This window comes from Hippopotamus amphibius, chromosome 6, assembly GCF_030028045.1.
Source record: "Hippopotamus amphibius kiboko isolate mHipAmp2 chromosome 6, mHipAmp2.hap2, whole genome shotgun sequence".
NCBI classification, from domain to species: domain Eukaryota; kingdom Metazoa; phylum Chordata; class Mammalia; order Artiodactyla; family Hippopotamidae; genus Hippopotamus; species Hippopotamus amphibius.
In genome coordinates this window covers 168,733,871-168,757,836 of record NC_080191.1, presented here as the reverse complement: position 1 = coordinate 168,757,836, position 23,966 = coordinate 168,733,871, and the positions used below count along the sequence as shown (strand labels likewise).

The 23,966-nt window shown below is 43.1% G+C and overlaps 1 long non-coding RNA gene across 1 annotated transcript; it reads left to right on the top strand.

Moving 5' to 3' along the window:
* The first annotated feature begins 9,527 nt into the window (after nt 1-9,527).
* On the top strand, nt 9,528-13,797 carry LOC130856121 (uncharacterized). The gene is made up of 3 exons (XR_009054439.1): nt 9,528-9,731; nt 10,523-10,650; nt 13,665-13,797. It is a non-coding gene; the product is annotated as an uncharacterized LOC130856121 (long non-coding RNA).
* Nucleotides 13,798-23,966: the final 10,169 nt, after the last annotated feature.

The following is a 23,966-nucleotide window of genomic DNA, read 5'->3' as shown; positions in this document are numbered from 1 at the left end:
CTGAGCTCCAGTTTCCCCAGAAAGCCCCCTTCAGTCGCTTAATCTCTGCAGCAAGAGACAAGAAGAGACTCTGGGTCCTCTCCATCCCGCGTCCATGCCCCTTCCTCCAATTCCCCTCCCCCCATCCTGCTTCTTAGAAGCAGTGATAATTTAGCATCATAATTAGGCTTTGAAAGGTAAACCGTATTAGCAAGACAGATTTGTTTAGCTCAGAGGAAAGTAAAGATTCAGGACAACTGGGACTTGCTGGGCAGGGTAGCTGCAGGATGAAGCAGGTCCCCATGGTGTGGAGAGGAGGGAAGGCAGAGAGGAAGAGGGGCTCTGCGTCAGCCCTAAGGAAGCAGAACAGGTGGGCACCATCCTCTGGCTCCCAGAGAACTCCAGATCTGCTGAGCATTTGAGCCGGACTTCTCAGGTGCAGGCCTGAGCCCCTCAGCCTCCAGCTGCTTCTGGGCAGGACATCAGGGGGACAGGCCCTGTGAAGGTAAAGGACCTACAAAGACTTGATGTGACCATATAGGAAATGGGATCAGGCCAGTGCCCAATACAGAGAAAATACTCCAATGATAGATGGTAGCTGTCGATCCATTATAGCCCTTACCACGTTCTGGCCTCTATCAAAAGTGTCTATGTGCAGCTTTATCTCCCTCACTGATCTCGAGTGCTTTCAAGTTACAGGCTGTGTCTGATTTTTCTCTGGTTGTGTTGTGCCCAGAGAGTATGCAGGGTTTATCTAGAGACCACAGTCAAGGTTAAGTGAGTGTTAGAAGAGCCTGTCGTGGCAGTGTGCCCTAGGTCACGGCTGAGCAGTGGGCCTGTGAACTGAGGCAGGGGCTTAAGTGGTGGCACATGTGACATTTCTGGCAGGCAGGCAGAGGGGATCAAACCACAGGGTCCTCTTTTCCAGCCAGAGGAGAGATCACCAATGATCCAGGTGCCACAAAGGGAGACTAATTGGATCCTGCGGACTGATGGGGGTTCCAGGACCCACTTGGCATCCTCCCAGCCAAAGAGCACCTGCTTCCTTAAGACTTTACTTTTCCTTTGTTGAATGCAACCCTCAGATGAAGAATGGTTTGAGCTCTTTCTTTTCTTTCTTTCTTTTCTTTTTTGAAATGAGCACTCTTGCAAGAAGATTCCAATGCCTGGCAACTTTGAAATGCCAGGGCTGGGATGGGGACTGACATTTTCAGAGCAGCCCCTCAGTGCAGTCAGCACCTGTCTCCCTCATCTGCTTGACTGCCCCTCTGTCTGTCCTGCTCAGTGCTGGTGGAAAGGTTCACCTACTGGCCACTCCCGGAGTGCTCTTTCCTTGGAATTGGGGAGTGGGGCTGGTGGGTGGAAAGATGTCTGAATCCAGGCTGCTGACACTTTTTCCTGTAGCCCAGACTCACAGCAGGGGGTGGACATGCTTCCTTTTCCTTCCCTGGTTAATAACCATCCGTGCTGGGCCACCTCAACTTGAAAGATGGGACACAGTACCTGTAGTGAATGGTGGTGACTCAGGAGTCGGCCTGTTTGTGTCTGAATCCTGACTCTGTGTCACCCTGGGCAAGTCAGTTCACCTCTTCAAGTCTCGGTTTTCTCATCTGTAAATTAACTATCCCAGAGAGCTATGTGAGGCTTAAATTAGATCATTAGGGTGAGACGTTTAGCCCAGGGCCTGGCACATGGTAAGCATGATGGAAGTATAGTTTCTGTTAGTAGGAGGGTGTGTTCATTTCCTGTGGCAGCTGTGACAAGTTACCATAAACTGCGTGGCTTGAGACAGCCAGTTGCAGTTCTAGAGTACAATGCCAGCATCAAGGGGTCAACAGGGTCACACTCCCTCCTGGGGGCTCTAGGGGAGAAACTGTTCCTTGCCTCTTCCTTGGCTGCCAGCATTCCTTGGTTTGTGGCTCCATCACTGCAGTCTTCAAGGCTGGCATCTTCAAATCTCTCTCCCTGATCTGTCTTTACCTGGCCCTCTCCCCCGTATGTGTGTGCTCAAGACTCCCTCTGCCTCCCTCTTATAAGGAGAGATGTGATGCATTAGGGCCCATCCAGATAATGCAGGATAGTTTCCCCTTCTCATGACTCTTAATTTAGTCACAATTGCAAAGAATTTTTTTTTTTTTTTTTTTTTGCCACATAAGGTAACATTCATAGCTGCCAAGGGTTAGGATCTTTGGGGCGCCATTTTTCAGTTTAAGCAAAGGACAGGCTGAAGGGTGGGGAGGGACCTGATGCCAATTGTCACTGTCCTAGAAGCAGATCCCAGATGAGGATTCGTGTGCATGAGGCTTATTAAACTGGGAAGAGAGGGAGAAGCAGGTCAGAGGAGCAAACGCAGCCAAGCAGTGTCAGGTGTGAAGCCCCAGCCTCAGGCTACTCCCACAGGGAGCTTTAAAGAGAAAAATCCCTGATGAGATGGACTCCCACTTTTATCATTATCCAATCCTATTTCCTTCCTTACCCTTCCCAAGGAAATTATTGTCCTAAATTTGATATGTTCCTTTTTGTCCACCTCAGAAATGTTTATAACATACGTATATGCCCATAAGCGATGTAAAATATTGTCTTCTGTATTTTAAAAATATTATATAATAATATAAAGAAATTATATCAGCTATATACATCTTTCTGCCCCTTTGTCTTTTTTCACACAGTGTAGGGTTTTGGGGATCTGTTCATGTTGAAACTTACAGATTTAGTTCATTTTAACTGCTGCTAATTCACATATACTACTTTTAAATTATTCATTATTTTCTTGGTGGAAATTTAGGGTGTTTACTTTTTTTTTCATTATTACAACAGCACTAAGCTGTCACTGCTCACATGGAAGATTTTTTCTAGGGTTTAACTTGGGAATTTGCTAGATCATGTAATATGTGTATTTTCCAATTTAAATTAAAACTGCAAAGCTGTCCTCCAAATGGCCATGCTAGTTTATCCCTTGACATGCAGCGTATATGTTCCTATTCCCTGGCATCCTCAAAAAGATTAGTATTAGACGTTTGAATTTTTTCCAAAGCATGGGGAGTGAAATGGTATCATAATGTTTTAATTTGTTTTCCATAAGTGCTTGGGAAGTTGAGCATCTTTTCAGATGTTCATTGGCCCTCTGAGTTTCCTGTTCTGTGATTTCCCCTTCATTCTCTTACCCTGCTTTCTATTGAGCTGAATATCTTTTTCTCGTTGAGTTGTAGAAGGTCTTTATGTACTCTGGAAACTACTTTTGGCTGTTATATATTTCAAATAATTTCTGATCTGTCACTTGTTATGATATTTTAAATATTTAGATCTTAATTTATCTGAAATTTATTTTGGTACACATTATGAGATAGAAACCTAATTTTATTCTTTTACACGGAAAGTCATTGTCCCAACACCATATAGATGTAGTTTCTACGCTCTCCCGGCAGTTAATTTGATCTATGTTTCATTGCTGTACAAATACTATCCTATTTTCATTATTAAAGCTTTATAATAAGTCTTTATAGCCTGTTGGCTAAGTCATGTCCCTTACCCTCTTGTTGTTCTTTATAATTGCATTGGCTTTTCTTAGTGGGAAATGTGAGATGAAAGCTAGAAATCTTGCAGCCATTTTGCTCCCAGAGGGAAGCCAGCCTTAGAATGAAGGCGATACTGTGAAAGAGAGAAGAGATGGGAAGCCATCAGATTCTTGATGACATTGTTGCTGAATCACCTACTCTGATCCTGCCTCTGGAGGTTCTGTTTATCCGAGTTAGTAATCTACTTTATTGTTAACTGTTTAAGTTAATTTTTCCAATAAATTGTAACCAAGGTTTTGTTTCACCTGGTATATCTTTTTCTAATTATTTTCCAGCTGTGTCATTATGTTTGGTGCACTTTTTATAAGCTGTGTTTATTTGGATATTTAAAGTGTAGTCTGAGTGTCTGTCTTTTAATAGGCAAGATTAACTCTTTTCTAATTTGTGTGATTACTGTGATTATTTGGAGAGAGCGATATATATATAATGTTGTTTTGCATTTTCCATATATCATGTCGTTGCCTTAACTTTTTCCTGCTTTCTGTGAAATTGATTGGTTTTTCATCACTCATTTTCCCTCTAATGATTTGGTAGTTATGCATTCTATTTCTGGTCTTTTAGTGTTTTCCTAGTTTTTAGTAGACATACTTCACTCTATATTTTTCTAACAAAGCCTGAGGTTAATATCTTTGTCCTCCTCCTGAATAAAATTAGGGATTTTATTAGCTATAATTCTGTCTTCCCCCATTTATCTTCCTATCACTATTTCCTGTTATCCGCCTGTTACTTTGTTACTATTTCCTGTTACTCCCATGTTATTAAACCTCCTCAAAATGATGATGATGATTCAGTACTTATTTAGATCTTTATGATTTCTTTGCTTATCCTTACCTTTTAAATTAAAATTTTTTGCTGTTCTTTTTTCTGGGCTCATTTTCTTTTTTCTTTTTTTTTCTGAATTAAATTGTTTACTAGTTCTGGTTCTTTCAGGGAGGAATATCTGGGTTTAAACTGTTTCAGTAAATCTTTTTAAAAGTATTTATTTTGCCTCATTCTTAAATGACTGTTTAATTGGGTATAGAATTCTAGGAGTGATTCACTGCCCCAAGGTATTTGGATTTAGTAAGCCCCATTTTACCAAATTCTACACCTCACAGGAGTGATTCTCTTTGGTCATTTCCTCAAAAGGACATGTTAAAATAAATGAGAATTTGTTTGCACTGTAAACTGATACCCTTAAGTGCATTGATACCCTTAAATCTAAACATATTGAGAGAGGAAAGGGGAATTTTGCACACTGGAATCCCCTTGGGAGATATTTTTTCTCAGTACTTTGAAGATATGATTCCATTGTCCTATGATGTCTATGATGATGGAAACTCTGTTACTTATCTAATAGCCATTCTTTTGCAGGTATCTATAATTTTGCTAAACTAGCTTTTATGATTTTTTTCTTAGTAGATGTGCATTTATGTTTATTTATCCTGCTTGGGGTTTAATGTGCTTATTCAATGTAAGGCCACATATCTCTCCTAAATTCTGGAGAAATCTCGGCTATTATTTTTTAAAATATCATCTCTTTTCCAGTCTGTGTATTCTTTTCTTTTGGAATTCCTATTAGATATATATTGTGGCTTCTCAATGTCTGTAACTCTTAATTCTTCTCTCATATTTTATAGCTCTGTGATTTCCTTAGATTTGTTGTCCTATTCACTAATTCCTCCTTCAGTTGTATCTTGTAATTGTTTAACCTGATCATTGATTTTTATTTTTATTTTATTTTTTATTTTTTTATGTATTTATTTTATTTTTTATTTATTGGCTGTGTTGGGTCTTCATTGCTGCATGTGGGTTTTCAGTAGTTGCGGAGAGCAGGGGCTACTCTTTGTTGCAGTGCGCAGGCTTCTCAGTGCAGTGGCTTCTCTTGTTGTGCAGCACGGGCTCTAGGTGTGTGGGCTTCAGTAGTTGCAGCATGCGGGCTCAGTAGTTGTGGTGCATGGGCTTAGTTGCTTTGTGGCATGTGGGATCTTCCTGGCCCAGGGATCGAACATGTGTCCCCTGCATTGTCAGGCAGATTCTTAACCACTGTGCCATGGGGGAAGCCCTGATCATTGATATTTAAAAATCATTTGTTATATTGTTCAATTCTGCAATTTTCTATTTGGTACTTTCCCAATCCTTCTATTTATATTTTATAATAATCTGGTTTTTGCCTTATAAATCTAATCATTTTGAATTTCTTTGCATTCTGCAGGCACACCTATTTTGAAGACCCTTTCAAATTTCTGTATAATTTTTAGCTTTTTACTTGTGTTTGTTTAATGTACTTGCTGATTATTACTCATAGACTTTCTTGCACACTTTGTAATTTTGTGGGTGAGGAATTGTTTTCTGTGGGGGTCCTATGCATGTGTCAATTGTGAAAATGCTCCTGTGGTGTGGTATTGAGATTACCTCTGCTGTGTGTGAAGGATAAACAATTTTTGGACCAGCTTTTATATGAGTTTCTAGGCTCAGGACATTCGCTTCATGTTGATTGTATGAAAATAGCTGTCCATATCTCCATACCACACAGTCTAGAGGTTTAGACTATTGGGTGGTCTATTGGGTGACCACTTTCATCACAGGGCAAGTTAAGTGGCCCACTTTTGTGCCTGATGTTTGGGTCAGCAAGCAGAGTTTTTTAAATCCCATTTCCCAAATAGAGAAGCCCTTTCTTGACTCCTGGCTTCATTTAAGGAGCTTAGTTCCAATATCTCTGCTATTTGTAAGACTGCAGCTTTTAAATCCCTCCATAGGTGACAATTAAAACTGCAGCCTCTCGAAAGACTGTTTGATTCCATTTATATGGAATTCTGGAAAAGGCAAAACTATTGGGACAGAGATAGATCAGTGGTTTCCAGGGACAGGAGGTGGTGGAAGAGGTTGACTATAAAGGGCTGAGGGGATTTTAGGGGGTGATGAAACTGTCTTATGCCTTGATTGGCATAGTGGTTACGTGACTGCATTTGTCAAAACTCATAGTATTTAAAAGAATGAATTTTACTATATGTAAATTACTTCTTAAATTTCTTAAAATTCCTTAAAACTTCTTAAAATTCCTTAAACATTTAATTTTTAAAAGGACACAAGACTGCATATTCAGTTCAACATAATTTTTGATAAGTCACACACTCACAGACACACACACAGACACATGCAAACAACAACTCAGCCTCTAAGGCATAGGCGGGATAGGTTCAGCCCCTGGTCGTTACTGAATCTCCTCTTCATTCAGGCATCTACAGATTTATTTGGCTTCTGATCTTGGTTTCATGTTCAGAAATTTAATTTTCAGGGTTTTCCCTAGCATTTATATGTGTTTGGTGCAGGAAGGGGACTTGCCGTATCAGCTCAGATCACTACTTTGACTGGATGTGAGGTGCCTGTCATGCCCGCTTCAGGCCATTGCACTGCTGGACATAAAGTCCCCTGCTGGGCTTTAGTACCTGGAAAATAATGCATTTTCCAAATAAGCAGCATGGACCCTTCTGGGTGGCCGGGACTGCTCTGCTGTTAGTCTAGGCGCTGGGTCCTTATCTTCCCCCTTCTTTCCCCAGGGTTCTGCCTCTGCTTTCCTTGAAGTGCCCTCTGCTCCGCCCTGGGTGGGGTCCTTCTGGCAGCTGGTGAGGACTGGATCGCCCTGGAGTGTTGCTGCTGTAGTTGGTGCAGCGTCCATCTATGCTCAGCCCTAGGGCTTGACTCAGCGTCCACGGGGCATCAGCAGTGGCATCTGCTTCAAGCGCATGCTAGGTGTCCAACAGTTTGGGCAAGTAATGGCATTTCATTTGGCAAAATAAGAAGCCGTGTCACTGAAAATAACTCCAGGAGGTAGCACGACTTCTGCCTTAATTATCCACGTTGGCTCATGAAATGAGCTAAAGCTACTGAGATCCAAAATGGATTAAATTAAGAGCGAAGTAGTTAGGAAGTTACAAATCCTTCTCTGTGCCACTGAAGATGCGCTTTCCAAGCCTGATGTAAAGAGAAAGGGAATCATTTTTAAAAATCAATGGAAGGTATGTAACTAATATATTATTTCTTCAAAATTTTAAAGCGTGTTTAAAAATTTAGAGCAACACGATGTTATGGTTTTTGTAAAACACACACAGACAGATATATGAGAGAGAAGGAAAGAGTGGGGAGGGACGGGGGGAGAATGTCAGAGTGAGAAAAACCTAGAGATGATCCAGTACGGCCCTCTGGTTTTAGTGTCAGGGAAATGAGGCTCAGAAAGGTAGAGTGACTTAACCAAGGTCACACAGCTGACCAGTAGACCAGTACAGTAGGTCAGTAGAGCCCAGGTCTCCTGAATCCTAGTTTGGGACTTGTCCACTGGGCCTCCCTGCCTGAAGGTGTCTGATCAGCTGTGCACATGAGGGTTGCTGAGGGAGCCAGGGGACAGTGGTCCTGGAAGCTTTCCTGGTCCTGAGCCTGGGAGAAGGGAGAGCATCTGGGTCAGAGGTGAGGCTGAAGGCATGGCAGACAGCAGCAAGCATCTGACCGGAAGCAGAGCCTCCTTCTCTTAGCTGCTGCTTTAGCACAGCCACGAGAAGGGAACATGTTCCCCTGGGCCCTGAATGTCTAAACACTGATGCTTTCAGGAAATGACAGCAGGACCCAGGTCACTGCACTCACTAATGAGGCTCTTTAGTAAAGACGCGGGGCTTACTGGAGGGGAAATCAGCACTCTCCCTGAGCATGATTGGCACAGCCTGACGTGTTCTTCCATCTTAGCATCTCGAACAGACTCTGCCCTTAACGTGTGTGTGGATTCATCTCTACTAGTTCAGGAGCCCTTCCAGGTTGGAGGGGGATGTGCGGGTAACAGGGGGAGCGATGTGCCCCAGCTGTGAGAGTAATCGTGTCATTGACTTTGTTCCGTCTCACCAATGCCTGGTGAGAGGAAAAGGCACAATGACTTTTAGTCAGTTCCATCGGCGTTTGAGGTTCTCTGCAGACAGTGCACCCCGCCTCTTCCCGTGTCCGGGGGGACCGCTCTCAGTGCCGCCGTCCCGGTCATACTGCTGTTCAGATCGCACTTGACAGCGCTCTGTGTAGTCATCTACTGACAGCAGGGCTGCTTGCACGGCCACCCCAGGACGAAAGGGCAGCAGGGAGAGCAAGTACTTACCAGCTAGCCTCTCTAGTGGAAGGTGGCAAGGGAGGGCGCTTGTAGGCTGCCATGCCCTTCGGCGCCTGTGCCCTGAAAGGGTGAGGCATTAGCCCTGGCAGCTGGCAGACAGGGTCCAGCTATGGCCCAGCATCTTGGGAGTTCTCTCACCTGTCAGTGGAGACCACCGCGCCCCACCCTCCCAGAGCCGGCTGTGTTGGACCGCTATGGCCAAGACCCCCCATAACGGAGCACAGGTGCTGGAGAGGCCGATCCCACAGAGATGAGGTGTGAGGACGTGTGTTCTGGGTGCCTCGAGTCTAAACAGTTCTGGGGATGAATCCACCCAACGAATGATAATTCAGATTCAAAATTCGAGAGTGAAAGAACTTGACATGAACCTAAACAGTCTTACCCAGCGTATCAGTAACAGCTACAGATTTTCAGTGGAAAAGCTCATGTTTGGCTGTTGCCATTGGAATATACGTTTCTATGTCTTCGTCATCAGGTACCAAGATCTAACATTCCCATGAGTGATGCTGAACATTCCTGTTGAACATTCCATAAGTAAATTAGATAAATTTGGTGAAAGGTTTGCTTGGCAAGTTGAGTTCTGCTAACTGGCTCCCGGTGAATTGGTTTCTCAGCCTTCTGTGAACTGGCATCTGCTGGGTTGACCTAGACTCACCTTCTGGATGGAGATGAGAGGGCTGGAGTGACCTGGTCAGCGTCCTAGGGGTGAGAGCAGACACTGTATTTAGGGAGTGGAGCTGTGACCCAGGTCCTGAATGGTCCTCATGTTATTGCAGCTGCCGGGGTGAACATGCATAGAGTTGACTTGGCTGACGTGAACTTGTTGTTTAACTTCCAAAGGATCTCATTGGACAGATTCACCACAGAAGGCATTTCGGGGATGCTTGCTGAAGGCTTAGCAGCTTTGGAGAGTTCAGAAGCCTTTTCCTTCTCAGGAAGAAAGGGGCTGATGCCTAAGACCCCTGGCTGATGCTTGGAAGATTATTGAGGTGTCGAGGACCTGAGTCTGAGCAAGATGACCAGATGTCAGAAAGGGCCAGAGTGAGAAGGAGGTAAGTGAGACAGCCACACCCGTTTGTAGCGGCCGGTCTTGGAAGGAAAGGTTGGAGCCGTGCCACCTGCTGGCCTGCTAAGAGGGACCCTGAGAGCAGCACCTGTGAGTACGGTGGGACAGGCAAGGGTCCTGGAGCAGGCAAAATCCAACTTTATGGTGCATATCCAAAGGATACCATCACACCCAGTCCTTGTTAGAATCTCAACACTGGATGCAAAAAATTGTGTCCTGTTTATTTTGCAAACAATCACAAAGCGTTAGGTGTGTGTATGGGGTGGCTGGGGTGCGGTTGTTGGGCAAAAGAGGATGCTTTGCTAGTTCTAGAGCATTGCTAAACTGGTCCATTTCTAAAAACAAAATACATATTTGTTGACTGATTTGATTGTTAATTACAGTTTGCCTGCCAATTTGCACAGCTATTTGAGTGCAGAATAAGACATGCTTAATCATTGTTGACATTTTTCTAAGGGTAGTGTTGGCAGAGGTTAGAAGTTTTATAAATATATTTTTCTGGGTAACGAGGCTTCTTCAGGCTGGGGATGAGGAGTTGTTTCAGTGTAAATAATCTAAGAGCTTGGACAACAAAGGCTTGTGGTGTGCAGTAATGGGCTATGCAAGGATTTTATTAGATTGCTGCGTCTTAAAAATTGGAGCAGATTCAGGGCCCTTGAGAGAGAGATTCATGGTGCTGTCTGGATGTCTGGGGCCACTTGTGCCCTGGCCAGGCCTGAGATCCTGACCTGTTAATCTGTGGCCCTGACACTTGGCATGTACTCTGTCTCCCTGTAGCTGTCTCTTTTCATGGCATCCCTCAGCTCCAGCAATAACCAGGAAGCACTCTGCATACCCCAGCCCTTTCAAAAAGAGAAACCTCCCCCACCCCCGGAACATCTCCAGCAACCCATATATGGGAAAAGGTCAGATTTTATTTTAAAACTTTCACATTGGGCAGGAAAATGCCAGTTCTGTGGAGGGATCCACCACTCTGGAAAAACCGTGTTCTGAGCTATGCAGATGGCTCCGGGAGGGGTTTTTGGCGTGTCTCCATTGCCCACACAGTGGGATTTGCTGGGTTCTCAAAATAAAGAGGAAGTGTATGCACTATCAGTGGATGTCTTGCTTATCTACTGCTGCACAGCAAATCACCCAACGCTTAGACGTTAGATCAGCAATAATTATTTCATAACTCTTGTGGTTTCTCTGGATCAGGAAGTCGGGAGCAGGTTGGCTGGGCAGTCCTCACTCAGGGTCTCTCCCAAGGTTGCAGTCAGGTGTCAGCCAGGGCCACCGTCGTCTGAAGGCTCATCTGATGCTGGAGGATCCACTTTCAAGGTGGCTCACGCTCACGACTGGAAAGTGGGTGCCAGCTGTTTGCGGGAGCCTCAGTTCCTCTCCATGTGGGCCTCTCCACAGGGCTGCTAGAGCGTGCTCCTGACGTGGTGTCTGGCTTTCCCGAGTGAATGATCCGAAAGGCCAAGGAGGAAGCTGCTGTGCCTTTTATGTCCTAGTCTTGGATGTCACACATTGTTACTTCTGCTGTGTTCTGGTCTTCACCCAGACCAGCTGATTCATTTGGGAAGAGACTACAGAAGGGCTTGACTATCAAGAGGTTAGGATCCTTAGGGACCATCTTGGAGACTGGCTACCAGAGTCAGTATAAAAAGCAGACTCTGAGAGTCATGGAAACGAGTTTTACCTCTAATGTACTCAAGTGATACCAGAATTTGGTTAACCAGGCCATGCATGGTGCTGGTTATTTCCTGGTACGATAAAGGTCATATTTTAAGTTTATAAATCAGGACTTTGTACCACTTTAGCCAGACTTTCTTTTGCTTCTCTGCCTTCATTTTGTAAAACAGTGCATCTCTCCCACCTGTGTTGAATGCTTTGTTGCCTGCAGGGGTTGCTTTGACAGCTAGGGTGTTTTGCTGGGGAGCAGTAAGGCACACCATCTATTTAAGCTTCTCACTCTTCATCCGATCCCAGCATGCTGTCGTCTCGTTACAGTCTAAATGTCCTGTTGCCCGGGAGTCAGTTATAAAAGAGGCATGTCACAGGAAGAGGAACATCATCTTTGGCTAGTCAAGCTTTTTAGTTGCAGCAGCGGAAAGCCATTTTACTAATTTAAACCAAAAAGAGACTTATGAGCTTAGAAAATAGGCCAGAACAGAGAAGACTAGCAGGGCTCAGTTTCACAGCCAAATTGCAGCCCAGAACCAGGCTGGGGAAGATACTGTTGTCACATCTGCTGGGAAACACAAAGCTTCAGCTGGCGTTCCTCCTACCCCACCACCATCACCACCGCAGGATGCTGAGCGCGCGAGCACGCGTTACTGCTGGCTCTGCTTCTCCTGCTGCCCGCCCCTCCCCCAACACTGACTGCCGCAGACACAGATCCTGCCACCCCTGGAATGCTTTTCCTGTTGACCCTACTGTTTTTCATCATCAGATCCTGGCTCACGGCTGGGGCAGTTGCATCTGATTGGCCGAGTCCAAACCATGTACTCCTGTCCTTGCGACTGGGGAGGGTGGGAAAACACACATCTAGCCTTCGTGGCTCCACAGTGGGAGGAGGGCTGTGCTTCCTATCATGACTCATAGGACGGTAAATTCACAAGCATGGGGGAGGGGTTCCAGATGCCGGGCCGTCAAAACAACAGCGATTACCAGACAAATGTCCTCGACAATTAGTTCCTGCCTGGAGGATATTCTTAACGAAAAATACCTGGAAAGCATGTGAAAAGTTGACCCAGCATGACGGATTTGTCAAAAGATCAAAGGAATGTCTACAAAAAATGTGGAGTGGAAAATAACAAAGTCAAAGCAGGAGGAAACACAACTCCATAATAAGAAGATCCAAATCAAAAGTAGGCAAAGGACTCGAATAGACGTTTCCCCCCCAAAAGATATACAAATGGCCAATAAGCGCCTGAAAAGATGGTCAGTGTGATTAGCCACCGGGAGAATGAAAATCTCAACCACGAGTCTGAGCCCCCTAGGATGGCTCTGTAACCAAAAAGACAGATAATAACAAGCGTCGGTGAGAGTGTGGAGAAATAGGACTCTCATACGTTACCAGTGGGAATGTAAAATTGTGCAGTCATTTTGGAAGACATTCTGACACTTCCTCAAGTAGTTAAACATAGAGTTACCGTATGACCCCGCAGTTCTCTTCCTAGGTGTATACCCAAGAGAAGTGAAAACATACGTCCATGTGAAAACTTGTATATGAATGTTTATTGCGTCATTATTCATAACAAAAAGGTAGAAACAACCCAGATGTCTTTTAATTGATGAGTGAATAAACAAAATAAGATACATCTATACAATGAAATATTATTCAGCCATAAAAAGAAATGAAGTGCCAATTCATGCTACAACATGGATGTACCTTGAAAAACATTATGCTACATGAGAGAAGCCGGTCACAAAAGAGCACGTATTATAGGATTCCAGTCCAGGATAGGCAAATCTATAGAGAGGTAGGAGATTTGTGGCTGTTTAGGGCTGAAAGTAGGGGTTGGAGAGTGATAGCTTAAGTGTACAACTTTTTTTTTTTTTTTGATATGATGAAAATGTTCTCAAATTGACTGTGGTGTTGGTTGCACACATCTGTGAATATACTAAAAACCATCATGTTGTATTTGTACACTTTTAATGAGTGAGTTGTATGGTGTGTGAGTTATATCTCAGAAATGTTTGAGGAGCTTACAAAACATCCACTTGGTGAACTATGTGATACAACCATTAAAGTAATAAAATGGTGGAAAATATTTACGTTCAACAACAAAAAAATCAAAATTAAAATTCAATACGTATTGTCCTCCAAAATACTAACACCTGCTCATTATAGAAAAGTAGAAAGAAATGGAAAAATGGAACTTTACCCTGTGTTAACATTTTGCAATATTTCTTTTCACTCCTTTTCCAGGCAAAGTTGATGGTTATCTGGTAACATTTGAAACAACGTATTGGATTTTTTAAAGCATAAATGCATAAATAGCAAAAGAGAGGAGGCAACAGCAGCAAAATTTGGAAGCTGAGAAGCAGCTGGAGGAGTGGTCACGGACTTAGCAGATACATTAAAACTGGGCATTTACGCTGTCTCTGTTTCTTCATGATCATAAGTATGGTTTGATGAACATCTTTGCTCGTGAAGTTTATTCAGAGTTTTATTTTTCATTATCATCATTTTTACTGAAGTATAGTTGCTGTACAGTATGATATGTCACAGGTGTACAATATAGTGACTCACAGTTTTTAAAGGTTATACTCCATGTATAGTCATAAAAATATTGGCTATATTCCCTATGTGGTACAATATATCTTTGTAGCTTATTTTATACCTAGTAGTTTGTACCTCTTAAGATTTTCAATTGTTCGTTACAATAGGTTCACGTGGCAGGCTTATTGGGTTAAAGAAATTGAATACCTCCAAGACTGGTGATACTTGGCACTAACTTGCTACGCAAGGAGATAGACCAATTTACCTCTAAAAAGATGTTTTAAGAGAAAGAAATCCCATGCCTCACTCCCCTATGCTCTAAATTTTGTGCTCTTCTCCTCTGATCTTCTGATTTTTTCTTGGCAATGGATTTGCACTGTAATATATGCAGTCAAATTAATGTCATTCCTTGAGTAACCATCTTCTGAATCGATCAGACATAGCAGCAGAATCGTGAGAGGACACGATTCTGGGTGTCCATCCTCAGCAGACAGCACCCCTCCCTTTCTGGCTACTTCTGCCTCCTCCAGTAGTCCCCAAAGACTCCCACAAGATGGGGCAGTCATTTTAATCTCTTGCCATTCGAAGTGTGACCCATGGACTGGCAGCTTCAGCATCACCAGGGAGCTTATTCAAAATGCGGAATCTCAGAGCTCCGCCCCTCCAGACCTACTGAATCAGAATCTGACGTTTATTTGACAAGACCCCCAGGAGTGTGTGTGTGTGACCATGAAAGTCTTAGGAACGCGGCTTCAACACAGTGGTGCAATGGCTTTTCCTAGTTTCACTTCTGCTAACAGGGAAGCCCTCTAGTCCCATCCAAGAGCTGTTGAGAGAAGTTCTAGGGTATTTCTCTGTGTGTATATGAGAGAGAGACAGACAGAGACAGAAGTAGACAGAGAGTGGGCCTGAGATGAGCACACACGTGCATGAACATTTTCAGCATCTCTGGGCAGTTATCACAAGTGATCTCGCACCCCTGTGTGAGCCAAGTTCTCAGGTGCATGGGTGTGGAAAGGGAGTGTCCCCTGAGGTAGAGTGGAGAGGTACAGCAGAGAGAGGGAGAGAGAGAGAGACAGGCAGGAGAGAGGGAGAGAGAGCAATAGCTTTTTTTAGGAAAGGCCACCTAATGGTTTACTTTAATCAACTGCAGATGGTGATTCCTAAAGTGCCTGAATCTTTGGAGGGGGGATGCTGGCTGGTTAATTATCTCCAGACTTGATGGTTAGCAGCTGCTGGAGGCAGGATTTCCTCTAGTTTTCTTGGGATCCTGAATCTGGTTAAGAAGACATAGGATCAAGACTGTGTGTGTGTGTGTTCTTTGGAAAGTGTCTCTGCCTCTCTGCATTTGTTTCCGCATTTGTAGAGCAGAGATAGACATCTCTGCCTCTAACCTAGGCTTTGGGTGGTGATGGTGGGGGTTGAGTAGTGAGGACAACTTAGAAAATCCCGTGGAGCACTCCATGAAGTTGGCAGTGAATCAGAGGTGCCCCCAATGTGAATCACAGCCACAGGATGGTGTCCTCATCTGCTGTCGAAGAATCGATTTCCCATGCTTCTCCAGGAATCTCCCAATGGAACCAGGGAAAATGGAACTAGCAGAGCAGAGAACAGAGCTGTCTTTTTAACTGACAATCTAGGTTCATGTAAGAAAGAGCCACAGTGCAGAACATCTTTTTAACTTTGGAATATAGATTGGGTCGACTTCAAAGAAGATTGCATACCAAAAGCATTTTGCTATTAAATTTTATAAGGGAGACCAGAAGCCATCACTTAAGACAGTGCTAGAGAGAGTGACTTGATGGTACAGCTCTGATAGTACCAGAGAAGGGAAAGATCAAAGAGTGTAATTAATCACATGCTTTTACAGACTGGAGAGAAATGGAGGCATAGAAGAAACATTCCTGTTGAAGAATCTCACACCTGGGAAAGAATATTTGAAGAAGTAGATGAGGAAGGGAAGAACATTTATTGAGCCTCTACCACCAGCCAGGCACTGTGCTAAGTGCTCTATAGCCACATTGCTCTAACTTTAATGTGCTCATGAATTAGTTAGGTGACAGAGTTGGGCTTCAAGTTCAGATCTGTTAGACTCTGGAAGTCACACCCAAATGCACCACTCTGTCTTATGATCTCCCATAAAGCAGTGCTTCTCAAACTTTAATTATCAATTACAGCAGATTAAATGCAGATTCTGATTCATAACATCTGGGGTGAGTCCCGAGATTCTGCAGTTCTAAGAGGCTCCCAGGTGATGCTGATATTTCTGGTTCATGGACCACAGTTACAAAAGCAAAGCTTTGGGATAGTCTATTCTAGTTATTTACAACCTTAAAGCACACCAGCTTTACCTGGGGGTTCCCAGGCCCAGGTCATTTTTAGAAGTTCTCTAGTTCATTCTAATGTTCTACCAGGATTGAGAATGGCTGATCCGGCCCACTGGTTCTCACTCAGAGTGTGGGGCTGGGGATGGTGTGTAGTGGGGAGTAGGATAGGACTTGTAACAGAACCACCTATGGGATTATTTCAGACTGTGGGGTATGTTTATTCCTTTGTAAATAGGTACAGTTTCCAAACTATATGTGACCCTCTGTTCTGAGATTCAAATTGTTTCCTGAATGCACATCCTTCTGCCTACCTCCTTTTGACATTTGAGGGATGCTAAAGTCATAAATAAGGGCCAGCTAGCCCTGGAAGAATCAGACATAATTCAATGAACGAGTCAGAATATTTTTCTTAAAAATGTAATGGCATTCAGAGAGATCAAGAGGATACTGCATCCATAAAACAGAAATAGACTTGTTTCTCAGATGCAAAAAGTCATGAGAACAAGAAAAAGATCTTGTAGAAATTCAAAGCATGATTGGTGAAATTAAAAATTCAGTGGGATAAGCTGAATAGTGTAATAATGGGCAAGACAGAATCAGATTGTTAATTTGGAAAGGAAACCTCCAGAATATAGAGCAAAAGTACAAAGAGAGAAAATAAAGTCAAGAGACATGGAAGATACATTAGAAGGTTCATAATCTGCCCAATAGGAGTTTTAATAGAAAATAGAAGAAACATTTCCTGAACTGAAGAAATCAGGAGTCTTCAGATTGAAATAGTCCACAGACTGTCAAGAAGGATTTAGACACCAAAGATCAACATCCAGACACATTCGGAAGGAAGGACAGAACTCAAAGAATAAAAACAAAAAATATAAAGACTTACAGAGCAAGGAAAAATTGGTACCCTGAAAAGTAAGATTTAGACTGACATGAGATTTCTTCTCATTATTTATACTGGATGCTAGAAGCCTACTGTTCAAAGCCCATTCTTCAAAGTTCTGGGGAAAAATCATTTTCAGTATAGAATATAGAATTTTTTATACCTAGCCAAACTGTCGACAAGAGGGTGGCATCCTAAACAGTCATTTTTAGGTATGGAAGAAATTATAATGTTGTTGTATTAGTTTCCTGTGGCAGCTGTAACAAATTACTACAAATTTGGTGGCCAAAAAACCCATGAAATTTATTCTCTCATCATTCTGGAGGACACAGATCTGAAATCCGTATCATTGGGCTAAAATCAAGGCATTGGCAGGGCTGCACTCCCTCTGGTTGTAGGAGAAAACCCTTCCTTGTCTCTTCCAGCTTCTGATGGTAGCTGGCACACCTTGGTTTGTGGCTGCATCACTCTGGCCCTTAAGACTAGCATCTTCAAGTCTCTCTCTGTTTCATCTTCATATCTCCTCCTGCTCTATGTCTATGTGAGAAATCTCCATCTGCCTGTCTATTATAAGGGCACCTGTGATTGCATTTAGGGCTCATTTGGATAATCTCCCCACCTCAAAATCTTTAACTTAATGACATCTGCAGAGACCCCTATTTTGCCATGTAAGGCAATGTTTACAGGTTCTAAGAATTAGGATATGGTTATCTTTTAAGAGGCCATATTTCAGCCTACCACCAGTTACTAATAATATACCCTAAATGAAAAATTTTGAGGAAATACTCTAGCAAAACTGAACAGAAATTTTAAAAGAAGGTAGCATGAGCCAAGGAAAAGCGCAGCTGAAATTCATCCAGAAGAAGCGAAGAAAAGCTGAAAGGAAGTGATGTGTCTCCACTAGAGTCTTTTCTTTATAGAAAAGCCTCTGTAGAGTGTCCAAGGTTATCATGACAGTGAACACATTTTCTTCTCTGTAGATCAGGCTTTGGTGAGTAATGTTCATAGAGGCACAGTTAGAATTACCTCATAGATAAAATATGGAACATTTACTTATAGCTAAAGCACAGAGTACAAATGTTATAAACCTTGAAACTGTTAAAATATATATACATATATATATCTGTGCGTGTGTATGTATATATGTATGTATTAAAATTGAAAATTAGAGAGAGGTAGAAAAAAGAGGCTCACTTCTTTCCTCAACTTTCGTAGTGAGGAATTAATGAATGTTGCATAAAGTGGATAAATCAATGCAGATTTTTAAGTAGATTATTGATAGTAATAATAATAACCACTGGAAGAACTAAAAAGAGTCATATAACTAACCAGCTTAGGAGGTAAAGCAGTGTGGAGATGGGAAGTGGTGTAAATGTGCTGAATTCCTAATCCTGCCTCAAGGGCAATCAACAGATGCTATCTAGAGAAGAGCCAAAAATCAAGGTACAGTTGTGTTTTTAAAAATTATAATAGAAATTATCACAATAAATATAAATAGAATATTTCAAAAGAGGCTTCCACTGGGGAGTGGCACTGGGCATGGAAGAGAATGGAGGGAGACTTTTACTTTTTTGTTTTAGATTCTCTTTTGCTATTTTGAACATTTTAAACAATGTCCATGGATTACATTTATAGTTTATTTATTTATTTATATTTATTTTTGGATGCGTTGGGTCTTCGCTGCTGCATGCGGGCTTTCTCTAGTTGCGACGAGTGGGGGCTACTCTTCATTGCCGTGTACAGGTCTCTCATTGTGGTGGCCTCTCCCGTTGCAGAGTAGGGCTCAAGAGCACAGGCTTAGTAATTGTGGCACATGGGCTTAGTTGCTCTGCGGTATGTAGGATCTTCCCAGACTAGGGATTGAACCCGTGTCCCCTGCCTTGGCAGGTGGATTCCCAACCACTGAGCCACCAGGGAAGTCCGACATTTATAGTTTTTAAAAATCAAGTTTAATAATATGAATAAATATAACACTTTAAAACATGAAGCAATAAAAAACAACATAAGGGACTACTACAAGCAACTATACACCAATAATATGGACAACCTGGAAGAAGTAGACAGATTCTTAGAAAGGTATAACCTTCCAAGACTGAATCAGGAAGAAATAGAAAGTATGAACAGACCAATCACAAGTAATGAAATTGAAACTGTGATTAAAAATCTTCCAACAAACAAAATCCAGGACCAGATGGCTTCACAGGTGAATTCTGTCAAACATTTAGAGAAGGGCTAACACCCATTCTTCTCAAACTCTTCCAAAAAATTGCAGAGGAAGGAACACTCCCAAACTCATTCTACGAGGCCACCATCACCCTGATACCAAAACCAGACAAAGATACTACAAAAAAAAAAAAAAAAAAAAGAAAAGAAAAGAAAGAAAATTACAGACCAATATCACTGATGAATTTAGATGCAAAAATCCTCAGCAGAATGCTATCAAACAGAATCCAACAACACATTAAAAGGATCATACACGATGATCAAGTGGGGTTTATCCCAGGGATGCAAGGATTCTTCAATATACGCAAATCAATCAATTAACAAATTGAAGAATAAAAACCATATGATCATCTCAATAGATGCAGAAAAAGCTTTTGACAAAATTCAACAACATTTATGACAAAACCTCTCCAGAAAGTGGGCATAGAGGGAACCTACCTCAACATAATAAAAGCCATATATGACAAACCCACAGCAAACATCATTCTCAATGGTGAAAAACTGAAGGAATTCCCTCCAAGACCAGGAACAAGACAAAGATGTCTACTCTCACCACTACTATTCAACGTAGTTTTGGAAGTCCTTGCCACAGCAATCAGAGAAGAAAAAGAAATAAAAGGAATCCAAATTGAAAGAGAAGAATTAAAATTATCACTGTTCGCAGATGACATACTATACATAGAAAATCCTAAAGATACCACCAGGAAACTACTTGAGCTAATCAATGAATTTGGTAAAGCTGCAGGATACAAGATTAACATACAGAAATCTCTTGCATTCCTATACACTAACAACAAAAGATCAGAAAGAGAAATTAAGGAAACAGTCCCATTCACCATTGCAACAAAAAGAATAAAATACCTAGGAATAAACCTAACTAAGGAGGTAAGAGACCTGTACTCAGAAAACTATAAGATGCTAATGAAAGAAATCAAAGATGACACAAACAGATGGAGAGATATACCATATTATTGGATTGGAAGAATCAACATTGTGAAAATGTCTATACTACCCAAAGCAATCTACAGATTCAATGTAATCCCTATCAAATTACCAATGGCATTTTTTACAGAACTAGAACAAAAAAAAAAATCCTAAAATCTGTATGTAGATACAAAAGACCCTGAAAAGCCAAAGCAGTCTTGAGGGAAAAAAACGGAACTGGAGGAATCAGACGCCCTGACTTCAGGCTATACTAAAGCTACAGTAATCAAGACAATATGGTACTGGCACAAAAACAGAAATATAGGTCAATGGAACAGGATAGAAAGCCCAGAGATAAACTATGGTCAACTAATCTATGACATAGGAGGCAAGGATATATAGTGGAGGAAAGACAGCCTGTTCAGTAAGTGGTGCTGGGAAAACTGGACAGCTACATGTAAAAGAATGAAATTAGAACACTCCCTACCACCATACAAAAAAATAAACCCAAAATGGATTAAAGACCTAAATGTAAGGCGAGAAACTGTAAAACCCCTAGAGGAAAACATAGGAAGAACACTGTTTGACATAAATCATAGCAAGATCTTTTTTGACCCACCTCCTAGAGTAATGGAAATAAAAACAAAACTAAACAAGTGGGATCTAATAAAACTTAAAAGCTTTTGCACAGCAAAGGAAACTATAAACAAGATGAAAAGACAACCTTCAGAATGGGAGAAAATATTTGCAAATGAATCAATAGACAAAGGATTAATCTCCAAAATATATAAAGAGTTCATACAGTTCAATATCAAAAAAAAAAAAAAACCACCTCAATCAAAAAATGGGCAGAAGACCTAAATAGGCATTTCTCCAAACAGATGGCCAAGAGGCACATGAAAAGCTTCTCAACATCACTAATTATTAGAGAAATGCAAATCAAAACTACACCGGTTAGAATGGGCATCATCAGAAAATCGACAAACAGTAAATGCTGGAGAGGGTGTGGAGAAAAGGGAACACTCTTGCACTGTTGGTGGGAATGTAAATTGATACAGCCACTATGGAGAACAGTATGGAGGTTCCTTAAAAAACTAAAAATAGAACTACCATATGACACAACAATCCCACTGCTGGGCATATATCCTGAGAACACCATCATTCAAAAAGACACATGCACCCCAGTGTTCATTGCAGCAGTATTTACAATAGCCAGGTCATGGAAGCAACCTAAATGTCCATTGACAGATGAATGGATAAAGAAGATGTGGTACCTATACACAATGGAATGTCACTCAGCCATAAAAAGGAACAAAATTGGGGCATTTGTAGAGACATGGATAGACCTAGAGACTGTCATACAGAGTGAAGTAAGTCAGAAAGAGAAAAACAAATACATATTAACGCATATATGTGGAATCCAGAAAAATGATAAAGATCAACCAGCCTGTGAGGCAGAAATAGAGACATCGGGGGGGGGGAAAACGGGGGTTGGGGTTGGGGTGGGAGGAATTGGGGGATTGGGATTGCCATATATACATCACTAATAAGAAAAAAAATCAACTTGTACTTTGTAAAAAAGATAAAAATAAAACATGAAGCAATTTCCTTGTGAGGTCCCCAACTCTCCTGCTCTAGGACGTGATCCAGGATCCTTTCTGAAGGGCACAGGAGCAGGACAGTGATGTCCAGAGACAAGGGATGAGGGCAGTGGGGAGGGGGTGTGGATCTATGTCCTCGGGGGAATGGGAGGCAGGCCAGCCTAGAGAAGGGAAGCCCTGTGGGGACTGAGAGCCTCTCTGAATGTTTGGAGGCTGCCATGGACCTATGGGGCACAGATTTGTTTCTTGAGACCCTAAGGATTAGAATTAGGCCCAGGCTGGGGAACCTCTAGAAAAACCTCAGCTCGTTGTAAGGAGCACAGAGATGGAATGGGTGTCCTCAGGATGTAGTGAGATCCCCGTCACTGGAGATGTTCTAGACCACTATTTGGGGGAACTGCAGAGAGAGACAGCACACAAAGACAGAACATAGAACTTGAAGTCAGGTGGCTGCGGAGTCTAATACCTGTCAATGCTTTTTAGTGACAACGTGACATTGAGCAAGGTGAATATCTTAACCTCTCTCTGAGTCCCAGTTTCCCTCATCTGAAAACAGGATGAATAATTGCTAGCTTATCATGCTGTTAGAAGTGAAATACTCCATGCAAAAATCAGCCTGGACAGTGCCTGGTACTTCGTAAGTCTCGGATAAAGGGCAGACGTCATCACAGAGAGCACTGAATGGCATGTGAGAGAGAATAAACCAGATCACCTATGAGGTCCCTCCACTCTGAGATGCCTGGGCCTTTGGACGCAGAGGCTGGACCTGGTTACGGAGCTCAGAGTCTTGTCTGAAAGCCAGAGGGTTCTGAGCCCTGAGCCCTCCGTTCCATTTCTACTGTGGGGACCACAGGGTCAGGTCTAGGGTGGCCTCTTTCCCACTTTGCCAGCTGCAGGCTGAGGAATACGTGGATCACCCTGTGAGTCTGGGGTCAAACAGGAGAGGGGGCCAGCTGCCGGGAGGGCGGGGAGACCTAATGACCTGGGGGCGCCCCTCCAAAGGAGCGTTAGACGGCTTGGAACATTGCTGTGAATTAAGACCGTTGAAACCCGTGGGCAATAGCAGCCCCCTCGAGGGTAAGCCAGCGTATAGCAGCCATCCCACCCGGCACCCCTGGGGCGTGCAGGTCTCCAGCTCAGCCTGTGCCCTGCCCGCCGTCCTTTCGGCCGACAGCTTGGAGGGTGACGTGATGTGCACTCCCAGCCACGGGCACAGCCCTGATGGATTCTCCAGCCCAGACACTCAGGCAGACGCCGCGCTCTCCCGGGGCCGTGACCACAAGTCGCGTATACAGGCAGCTTCCACATAATCGTGCCACTGTCCCTGCAAGGACACGACCTGCCACAGAGCCGGAAACCTGCACCCCACACCCTCAGCCCCACGGCAGACATCCCAGGTGAGGAGATGACGTGATGTTTTGTTTTCCGTCTAAAGCATTTAACTGTGAGTAGCCGTGTTGCAAATGAACCCTTTTTTTTCCACATGGGAAAGCAATAGCATCCTTGTCACCGCAAGGCCCTTGGTGCCAGGACCAGGTGCTCAGCCAGGGCCCAGCCTGCTCTCAGCAGCCTTGGGTTTGGTCATGCCTGGCTAGGGTGGGCCAAGGGCACATCATCACAAGAGCTTTCAGGGCACCCAAGGAGCATGGGTGTCCTCCTCTAACCCAGTCAACTCGTAGCTTTTTCGGAAAACACCAACAGCCCTGGTAACAGAGAATGTCCCCTGACTTGCTGTCTCTCCTGGGAGCCAGAGGTGGCCCAGCAGATGCCGGGTGACCCTGACTACCAGAGGGATGGGGGAGTAGGTGGGGTTTGAAGAAAGTTAGGAGGCTTTCTGGTTGTCCCTTTTTTATTATTTTTCTTGAAGTGCTGTACATTTCCTGAAGGTCAGACACACCCCTCATTCACTGTGCACGACTGAGCTAAGTGAACCTTGGAAGTTTACACTCCAGGGATTCCCCTGCATGGCTCCTTCTCAGCAAGGACACTGTGGCCAGGGAGCTGGCTTTCTGCCCTCCCTGAGGTCACGCCCCAGGTACCTTTCCTAAGT